Source organism: Arvicanthis niloticus, chromosome 28, assembly GCF_011762505.2.
Source record: "Arvicanthis niloticus isolate mArvNil1 chromosome 28, mArvNil1.pat.X, whole genome shotgun sequence".
Lineage (NCBI taxonomy): Eukaryota > Metazoa > Chordata > Mammalia > Rodentia > Muridae > Arvicanthis > Arvicanthis niloticus.
In genome coordinates this window covers 2,680,997-2,692,148 of record NC_133436.1, presented here as the reverse complement: position 1 = coordinate 2,692,148, position 11,152 = coordinate 2,680,997, and positions in this window count along the sequence as shown.

The following is an 11,152-nucleotide window of genomic DNA, read 5'->3' as shown; positions in this document are numbered from 1 at the left end:
AATGATGATGAGACATTTATCTCTGTATGTATTATATAAAGAAATGTGCATATTTCTAGCAGTTTGACAAATAGCACTCCATGAACTTACATAGACACTTGTACATACATGTACTTAGAAAAACACACACGTGCATATACACACTGGAAATGCTAACTTGGTCTTGGCTGTTTCTAAAGTGAGAACTAGTTTCTGGAAACTGTATTCTTTCTAAGCCAGAGCTCTATGGGTCCAGCCACATTGACAGGTGGGCTTGGCCTGAAGCTGCAGGGGTCAGCTTGATCCACCCTTAATCGCACTGTCTGGGCGTGGTTATGATAGGAGTAAGCCTCACAGCATGGAGTTCTGGGGAGACCTCACACAGTGTTGAGCTTTAGACGAAGAAGAGACATTAGGGAATCAGCTCATGGCGTGAAGCCCTGGAAAACTCCAGGCTCCTGCTGCTCCTCTGAGCTGTGGCCCACGTTCCCTAGGTGTCAGCACCTGGCACTTCTCCGTGTTCTTGAGGAAACTAGACTTCTTGCTCAGACAACACCTGCAGGCATACTGACCATATGCAGCACGCTTCCGCGGAAGGTGCTTCCAAAGCCCACAGACACAGGAAGGCACAGAACAGGCTGCGTGACTGCTGCTGTGCTGTTAACTGTTCATTACACGTCACAGAAGAGCATCTGAAATTCAGAGTGCACCTGGAAGGCCCATCTTTAAACTCTGGGAGCCCTTCCCACCACAGCACCCATGGCCACCGTGTGCAGTAATGCAGCTTCATTTAATTCAAGAACAGCCCATGTGTGAGAGCATGCTCCAATCAACTACACTAGCTCTCCAAGGACTCCGGTCCTGAGATGAAGCTGGATGGTGGGAGGGTAGGTCTGCTCCAAGCTCACAGCCTGTTTCCACCCCGCAGGCTCAGGCAGCACAGTGCTCCTGTTCAGTGGTTTCTCGGACCACAGCCTATTTTTCTGGAATATTCCTCTGTGAGAACCCACATCTGGTTCTCATGTCAACCATCTTTGGCCTTGGGCTCTCCTCTTTACAACATTGATATCTGTTGATGGGGTGGACAGAACCAGCAGCTTTTCTGTCTCAGCTAAATGCATCCTAACCTCCTTCTGAAAGGCTCTGGCAAATATATTTTGCACAAAAATTTTTCCCATCCATCATTGGCTTTGCTGAGCAATGTGCATTTAATTAAGTTTCCATTACACTCTGACAAAAAAACCCATTATAAGAAATGAAATCCTTGAAAATATTTCTCTTTGACTCAAATCTTCCCATTTCATTAAAATGAAATAAGACACGCGGTCAGACCCTTCAATATGATTCTGCAATCAGAATTCTATATTTGAAAAACTACGAAAGAGTGAAAACTTACTAACACAATTTTGTACCAGGTTTGTATTCTGTTCTCAGATAATTTTGTTATCCCCGATTAACACAGTCTGTTATTGCTGCTCACTAAATGGCTTGTAAATGGGTAACCAGCTGTTCCTGTCATGAAGTTAAGTTGTATTTAAGTTTCTCAATAAGGTGTAAGTACACAATTATTTCAGAATGTAAAGTCCTGCACTGTATGGCTCTGGAAGAGTGGGAAGAACCTCCTCTTTTTTTTTTTTTTCTTTTTTTTTTAAATTGGATATTTTCTTTATTTACATTTAAATTTTATCACCTTTTCTGGTCCCCCCCCCACCAGAAAACCCCTATCCCATCCTCCCTCCCCCTGCTTCTATGAGGGTGTTTCCCCACTCACCCACCCACTCCAGCTTCCCCGCCCTGGCATTCCCCTACATAAGGGCATCAAGCCTTCACAGGACCAAGGGCCTCTCCTCCCACTGTTGCCCAACAAGGCCATTCTCTGCTACATATGTGGCTGAAGCCATGGGTCCCTCCATGTGTACTCCTTGGTTGGTGGTTTAGTCTCCAAGAGCTCTGGGGGGGTCTCGCTGGTTGATATTGTTCTTCCTATGGGGTTGCAAACCCCTTCAGATCCTTCAATCCTTTCTCTAATTCCTTCATTGGGGACCCTGCACTCAGTCCAATAGTTGGCTGTGAGCATCCACTTCTGTGTTTGTCAGGCTCTGAAAGAGCCTCTCAAAAGACAACTATAACAGGTTCCTGTCAGCATGCACTTCTTGGCATTCACAATAGTGTCTGGATTTGGTGACTGTATATGGAGTGGATCCCCAGGTGGGGCAGTTTCTGGATGGCCTTTTCTTCAGTCTCTGCTCCACACTTGGCCTCCATATTTCCTTCCATGAGTATTTTGTCCCCCCTTCTTTTTCTTTCTTTTTCTTTTTTTATTCAATATTTTATTTATTTACATTTCAGACGTTATCCCCTTTCCCCATCCTCTCATTAACCCCCATCCCATCCCTCCTTCTCCTCCTTTTTTGCCTTTATACCGTTTAGGTTACATGCAAGTATTAAGGTCAGTTCCAGGTTGAGGCACTAGCAATACAAAGATGCAAATAGTCAAGGAACAAAGGAGACAATAAACCCAGATAGTTAAAGAACAAGCAGGACAATAAACAGAGTCTAGTGATCATTCCTGTGATCACTATTTCTAAGTGCTTATCAGAATGACCAAATTATCTGAGCCTACCTCCCTGTCCTAGCCCAAAGTCATTTTTATGAAGCCTACTTCTTTGTTCTAGCTTAAGATTTAGATTCCAGCCTGTAATTACTTCTTTGTTATAGCCAAAGATTTAGATTCCTGCCTGAAATTATTTCTTTGTTGTAGCCTAATGTCAGATTCCTGCCTGAAGTCCCTTTCTTTGTCCTTGGCCAAAGTCAGATTCCTGCCAGGCAGCCCCCAAAGCTCTCCAGATTTCCCCCCATTTTATTGCATAAACTAGACTGAGTCTGTCTTAGGTGGTTCTGACAAGAATGCCTTCCTTACCCATCTTAGAATATGTATTATCAAAAGCAATGTATTTCTGTCTCAGGTTGGTAAGGGTCTGTGCAGAATCTTACCCATCCTTGGCTTGCCAGCCTGTTAAATTAATTACTCTGTCTTGGGGTTCATTTTCAGCTTCAAGTCATGTACTTTGACTGCCAACATGTTGATATTGTTAGAGACAAGCTTTAACATATTGGCAGGAATAAAAGTATTCCAAGGACAAGAAGGGGTAGCATGATCAAGCTATATATGCCATTCCTGAGGTTTGACCAAAATGGAAATACTGACCTCAAGCCATGGATAATTTTATTGGCATTATCTGCAGCATCAAAGCTCAACAGAGCAGCATTCTTTAAATTTATAATCTCACTGTGCAAAGTTAAAACATCCAGAGAGGTGTTATAATTATGCCAAATACCCTACAAATGTCTTTAAACTTTTTTCTAATTATAATGACTATCATTGTAAATTTTAGAAGTAACTAAAAAGGACAGAAGCATCCATACTTTGGTCTTCCTTCTTCTTGAGCTTTATGTAGTCTGTGAATTGTATTTCGGGTATTCTGAGCTTTTTGGCTAATATCCACTTATCAATGAGTAAATACCATGTGTGTTCTTTTTGTGATTGGGTTACCTCACTCAGAATGATATTTTCTAGTTCCACCCATTTGCTTAAAAATTTCATGAAGTCGCTGTTTTTAATAGCTGAGTAGTACTCCACTGTGTAAATGTACTACATTTTCTGTATCCATGCCTCTGCTGAAGGACATCTGTGTTCTTTTCAGCTTCTGGCTATTATAAATAAGGCTGCTATGAACATAGTGGAACATGTGTCCTTGTTATATGTTGGAACATCTTTTGGGTATATGCACAGGAGTGGTATAGCTGGGTCCTCAGTTAATAGTATGTCCAATTTTCTGAGGGACTCCTAGACTGATTTCCAGAATGGTTGTACCAGCTTGCAATTCCACCAACAATCCACCAACAATGGAGGATTGTTCCTCTTTCTCCACATCTTCACCAGCATATGCTGTCACCTGAGTTTTTGATCTTAATCATTTTGATTAGTGTAAGGTGGAATCTCAGGGTTGTTTTGATTTGCATTTCCCTGATGACTAAGGATGTTGAACATTTCTTTAGGCAATTCTTGGCCATTCAGTTGAGAATTCTTTGTTTAGCTCTGTACCCCATTTTTAATAGGGTTATTTGATTCTCTGGGATCTAACTTCTTGAAATCTTTGTATATATTAGATATTAGCCCTCTATCAGATATAGTATTGGTAAAGATCTTGAATAACAAAAGACCCAGGATAGCAAAAACTATTCTCAGCAATAAAAGAACTTCTGGGGAATCACCATCCCGGACCTCAAACTGTATTACATAGCAATAGTGATAAAAAAAAACAAACAACTGTATGGTATTGGTACAGAGACAGACAGGTACATCAATGGAATAAAATTGAAGACCTAGAAATAGACCCACACACTTATGGTCATTTGATCTTTGACAAAGAAGGTGAAACCATCCAGTGGAAAAAAGACAGTGTTTTCAACAAATGGTGCTGGTTCAACTGGAGGTCAGCATATAGAAGAATGCAAATTGATCCATTCTTGTCTCCTTGTACAAAGCTCAAGTCCAAATGGATCAAGGACCTCCACATAAAACTGGACACAATGAAACTAATATAGGGGAAAGTGGGAAAGAGCCTTGAACACATGGTCCCAGGGGAAAATTTCCAGAACAGAACACCAATGGCTTATGCGCTAAGACCAACTATAGACAAATGGGACCTCACAAAATTGCCAAGCTTCTATAAGGTAAACGACACTGTCAATAGGACAAAATGGCAACCAATAGACTTTTCTCTTTTCAAAGAGAGTGAGCAGGAAGGAAGTGCAGAGAGGCTTGGTGGGCTCCCCCAGGTCTTTCCCTCTAAGTGGGTCAAAAGTTTCCCTACTTCAGAAGCACCTACACTTTCACTCTCAATCCCAGTCTGCCTGCCACCTGCAGCATCTGTCCTGTGATGTGTCAGCATCTTCTCTTCATGCACCCTCCCCAAACCCTGGACCATAACAAAGCAACAACAACAACAACAACAACAACAACAACAACAACAACAAACTTCACTGGGGCTGGAGAAATGACTCAGTGGTTAAGAGCACTGGCTGCTTTCCCACTTGACTGGGGTTCAATTCCCAGCATCCACATAGCAGCTCACACACATGTCTGTTCCAGGGGCTCTAAAGTCACCCCCTTTTGCCTTTCCAGGGCACTATATGCCTATGGCACACAGACAAACATGCAGAAAATCACCCATAGTTACAAAATAAAAATAAATAAAATCTTTCAAAAGAAAACAACTTTATATGAAAGTACCCATCATGGCATAACATGCTAACCTGATTTAAAGGCTCCGTTCAGTGTATTTTCTCCTCACCTTTGCTCAGATGCAGCTCTCCATAACCAGTTATGAGAATATTTATTATCTTTCTGTGAACAGTTACCCTTTGTCATCTCTGCTTGCCTTCTACACACTTCACATCAGCAAGCACACTCCCTGTTGTTTACTGTTTAACCAACAAAATCTAACGGAATTGCAGCCTTCATCCACCTTGTCTATCACAGTCTCAGCAACACAGAACGGTAGTTGCACACCTAATGATATATGTATCGCTTGGTGACTGAGAAGCAGAATCTAAAGTGATGAGTGGAGGACTGAGTGGGAGATACTGGATTCTATGGCCAGTATGGGAGTGATTCCGTCAGGGATCATTCCATCTAAGCAAGGGCTTTTAAAGAAAAATGGAAGTGGAGGACAGGATGGATGGGCATCAAAACCCTTTCCATGAACTTCGTGTGGTGAGCAGGGGCATGGGATGGGGAGCTTGACACACTGGATGCATCCTGAATGCTGAAGAAACATTGCCAGAACAGAATAAGGAATTAGGAGAGAAGGAGGGAGGGGGAGAGGGAGAGTGAGAATGGGAGGGCAGAGAAGGGGAGGGGGGGAGGGGAGGGAGAGAAGGATGGGGGATTCAAATGAGCTAAATATCAGAGGAGACTCTAAAGAGAAACAATGGAGCTAGCCCAAGGGAAGACAGAGACCAGAAGTCAGATCTCAAAACACAGGGAACCATGCAGCTGCACAGATCCAACTAAAGGGATGCTTTTTACTATGTGGTTTATGATAACTAAGGTCTGTCTGTGGAAGGCAAAGCTGGTGCTATATGTCTGCTTGAAGCTCGGTTTTGTGCAGGGGTGTGGCCATGTGTGATACCACTGCTGAGCAGAAGTGGTTTTTGACAGCGATGCCCTCACGGGTAGCGAGACAAGCTGCTACTCACTGCCTGATGTAGATCCATTACGGCATTTTCTACCTCGATTTCCCAGTTCTGTGAAAGCTGGTTCAGGATCATGGCTGTCTGTTCTGATCTGATTGGAAATCTGGGATTGTGGAAGGATCAGTCCTGTGAGAACAGGAAGATTAGTGGTCAAGCTCTTGGGTGTACCTGACACCCTTTGTAATCCGAATCCCACTGGCTGAAGTCAAGTCAACAGGTGGATCCTAACAAATGACTTCCAGCCAGGGATAAACACTGAGAGGAGAAAGGACCATATATGGGAAATGGAATGTACTACTTCTCCAATGTCTCTTACACTCACATGAGGTTTAGCTTAATTTTTTTCTCCTGCTGATGGCTTTCTGGAAGGCACGTCACTGGACTGCCTCGATGTGCCCAGACTAAAAGTGATGATGGATTTCCTCAAATAGGCAAGAATAAAAATAGATGTTCAAAATTTATGGGTAGCACATTGCCTAAGGGGCTGGCTGACTACTCACAGCCACAGTCTGCTGGTCCAAGGAATTCCTTCTAAACAAAGCTTCTGACCCTCCTGTTCAGTTTCCTGTTAGCTACCATTAATATCTAGCTCTCAAATTTAAGGGTGAAGCTTAATTCCAGAAGGGACAAGAATAGAAATTTTATAGCAGATGCTGCTGCTGTCCCCTTACTGGCCAGGTAATCATTGGAAAAGCAAAGCTTTGAGCAGCCAGTTTGCCGTCTACCTGGTGGGTAGTAATTCAGCTTTCCTTGTGGCCAAAAGGAGGAATGTGTAGAAATAAGAACGAGCTTCTGAAAGCCTTTCCCCAGAGCATTGTTTTCCCTATGCATTGAGATAGAACCTCACTGTTAGGTGAGCTCATACTGAGACCTGGACAAACGTTAGATGTGAAAATGTCATTTGAGCAAGTGTTCTTTTTTATTTTAATATTATTATCTTAAAATTAGCGTCCAAAGTGATGAGGTCCATTGTGGTATTTTTATACATACTTTGATCTCATTGGTCTGTCTTCCTTGTTGCTCCGCCCACTTCCTCTTGGTCTCTGCTCACGCCTCCCGCCTCCCTTGTCTTTATTGTGGTTTGATGTCATGTGTATGCTGTTCCTTTTTCCCTCTTCCTTTTTCCTTAGCGCTCCTCTATCCTCCAAAGGTTCTATCTCTAGCTTTACAATCTGTGCCATCCGAACATTCACATATATTCTGTCACAAAAATTAAAATCTAGGATCATGTGGTGATTATTTTACTGGGTCCACTTCACTCAGTATTAACAGCTTCCATGTGCTCTTGGCACTTGAGCTCACTGGCCTACAGATTTCCTCAAATGAGGAATGATTTTAATACCTACTTCATTACAGTTGGGCAACTGTAATGAGATGACAGTTTCACATATTTGTGAGCTCGGGGTTTGTTAGTTTCTTCCTGTGGCCTCAAGTTTACACTCTTCCAGTTTCAGAGCATTTCAGATGTCAGGTGTTTAGATGGTTTGGTTATCTAAGTAACTTTAGTTTAGTTTAGTTTAGTTTAGTTTAGTTTTGAATAGTGAGAGTTCTCAATAGTTTCTCACTTTATATTCTATCCCCACATGTTGCTGTCATCTAAAATAACAAAAACTAAAACAAAAAGAAAACGCCCACACACACACAAAATCTCAAATATTTCATAACATGGTTCCCTGAAGAAATTTATAGTTTTATCTTACATGCTCAGGCTTAATGTGCCTTGTGTGTGTGTGTGTGTGTGTGTGTGTTGCATGTGTATGTGCAGCTACACTCACCCATGAGTGGAGGTCAGAGGTCAGAGGTCACCATGGCTTCTGGTCAATTTTCTTAGCTAGTTTGTCAGCAAGGCCCTAGGATCTGCTTCTTTCCCCCTTTCTACACTCAGAGCTGGGATTACACACAAGCTGTCAATCTTGACATTTTATGTGCAGTCCCCATGTTTCTGCAACAGGCACACTCTCCAGACTTTGTGGGCTTCGTGTGGATTAGAAATCAGGTGTTCTATGGCATATTTTTTCCCATATTGTGGTGCTGTGGATTGAACCTGGTGCCACAAATACCCAGAAAGGTAATCTCTGCACATGCTACATCCCAGCCCTCATTTTTTTTTTTTTTTTTACTCTGGATCCCTTGAATTCCTGTGTAATTCTGAAATGTGCTTGTCAAATTTTAAAAACTAAACAGATTCTCTGGACCATTTATTAGGATGACTTTAAGTCTATATGGCAATTGGAAAAATTTAACCTCATAACATTTTAAAATCATGGCCACAATAATACGTCTTTGATGTGGGAGCCATTCATGCCTGTACATGTAGCCAGGGCTCTGCTCTCTCCCAGCAGACTCAGATCTCTGTACGTAGATTATATTTTAATATATAGCTTAACTTTATTCTTATGTTTCCATGCTTTCGATATTGTTTCTAATGATACTTCAATTTTCCACTTTTGACGTAACTCAAGTCTACGTGGACAAAGGAGACTTCTGAGCCTCGTGTTTGCCTACGTGCAGGGTGTTTTCTGTGTGTAGTGTTCCCCAGGGTGACTGCACCATTAGGGACTAAAGACAGATGTGTTACATCTTTCCTCATTTAATGTGTTACATATTTTCTCATTGATATGCCTTCACTTCTTACTGTCCTTTCGAGTGGCCTAGATTTGGGATTTTCTGGTAATTTTTTATTCTTTTTTTTTTAAATATATATATAAAGAATATTTTAGAACCTCTCTTTTTCAGTCAATGTATATATTTCCAGGAATGAGTCAGTTCTACATAGTATCACATTTTTTTTTATTGTGAAATCATAGGCAAAATGTCCAAACAGGAGATTTTTAAGTACATGTCTTACTTCACATTTAATATACCATTGCTTCTTTCATTTTTAAAATCTCAATCTGAGTCAGGCTTGGTGTGCTATGACTGGATCATTTCAAAGAGCCATTGATTCCATTTGTCCAACTAATATCTATCGTATCGATCAGCCCTTGTTGGCTGACTTCTATTTTTTCTTTTTCTTTCATTGACTTATGTTACTTAGGTGTCACTTATGACATGGTCCCTCTAAGCATTTCTTTATCTGCATTTGAATTTGAATTTTATTTATTTACATGTGTGTACAAGTACATGTGTGTACATGTGCACTTGAAGGACACAGGTAAATTTAGGTGTTGTTCCTCAGGTGCTAGCCGTCTCATCTTTTACTACAGGGTCTCCATATGGCCTGGAACTTGCCAAGTAGACTAGATGAGCCAGCTAGCAAGCCCCTGGGATCCTCCCATGTCTACATCCTTCACTCACTCTGATTTTCCCATTTTTTGTAGCTATCAATTAAAAATGATCTACAAGCACAAGTTCTAGGGTGAAATAGAAGGTATCGATGGGATTCTTCAAATCTCTGGTTTGTGTGAGCACCCATGATACCTTCATTAGGTGGACAACATCCTTCAAGGATGGAACTTTATACATGCTAATCAGGCAGGAACCCTTGGTTCTTCTGGCTGCACAGATACTTGATGGGGGCTAGTTTTGAATAATTAGGACTGTGAAGAGAACTTCTTACAGAGTCTAAGACTAGCACCCATAGGCTGAGGGCTCAGGAAATCAGACTCCTGGCTGTGCCCTATGGGGGCCTGCAATGTGCTTCTCCCCTGGAATAATGCGTCCTTGGGACCAAGTTCTGCCGGAGTGATGCCATTCTCTGGGACAGGACACATGGCTACACATGGGCAACCCCAAGACTGCACCAGCTTCACTGTGAACAGAAAGAGGATAATTAAGTGCTAAATTCTTCAGGCGCCATTTCTGCCTCACCAATACCCATGCCAGCCCTCAGAGTGGCCAAGTTAACATCACAGGAAAACTATGTCTAATTCCAAAGCTTTTCTTAACAAATCCCACCTGACCAATGGTTACAGAAAGCTTATTTATATTTTAAATGTACTTCCCTCTGTTGTAATACAAATAGAAGGTTCTGGAAGACCCCTAGCTATAAACCAATGATCACACATTATCACTTTGTATAGCTTATGCTGATGGTTTTGAATTGTGAGATCTGGTAATTGGAAGAAACAACTCAACTTCTAAGCCAGAGGGACTGAAACCCAAGAAGACATCTGCACTCTCATTCCTGCTGAATTAACTGTGTGTTTGTTTTGCCAGAATTCAGAAGCAACAAATCTTTTTTTTTTTTTTTTACCAATTTCAGTACAATAATTTTAATATTTCTGTTTTACAGAACATTTTAAGCAATAGGAGATTTAGAAGTAGATTGACATATGGTGGCCAGGACAGAATCATTCCCCTTAAGTCCAAATATGGACCATTCATACGTGCAGAAGGCAAAGCCACTCTGTGTCGCTGATGGTGGTAAACTGTGCTTCCCATGGGTCTTTCATTGCCATGGGTCTCATCAGCTGGCATAGCATGCCTGGCACTGAGCGTCGGGGGAACCTTCTAGCCCCATCACCCCACACTGAGATTACGAGCATACTCTACCCTGCTCATTATGTTGCTCACGTGAGCTCTTCTGTTGAAGTTCAGGCAGGCTCTTTGCTTGCTGAGCCATCTCCCTGTCCCTCTTTATAGCCATTAATGGCTTCTCAGGTTCTATGCTTTGGGGCTTTTATTTGAGTGATCCAGGGTTCTCTAAGCTCCTGGCTTCTTTTGAGGTCGGTGAATATAAAAACTGACATCCTAGTGGAAAAGTTAGAATGTTGGCCTGGTGATCTAAACCCGTCTTCCAGGCTTTCTTCTAATGTTCTGTATCAGTGTCAACAGCCATCAGTTTCAAGATTTTGAGTTGATCCTGTTCCACATCAGGAGTAGTAGCAAGTAGCCAGTGCGTAGGTGGACCCGATCCGTCCAAAACAGTGTTCAACAAGGTCCTCACACAACACGGTGGAAGCTGTTCTCA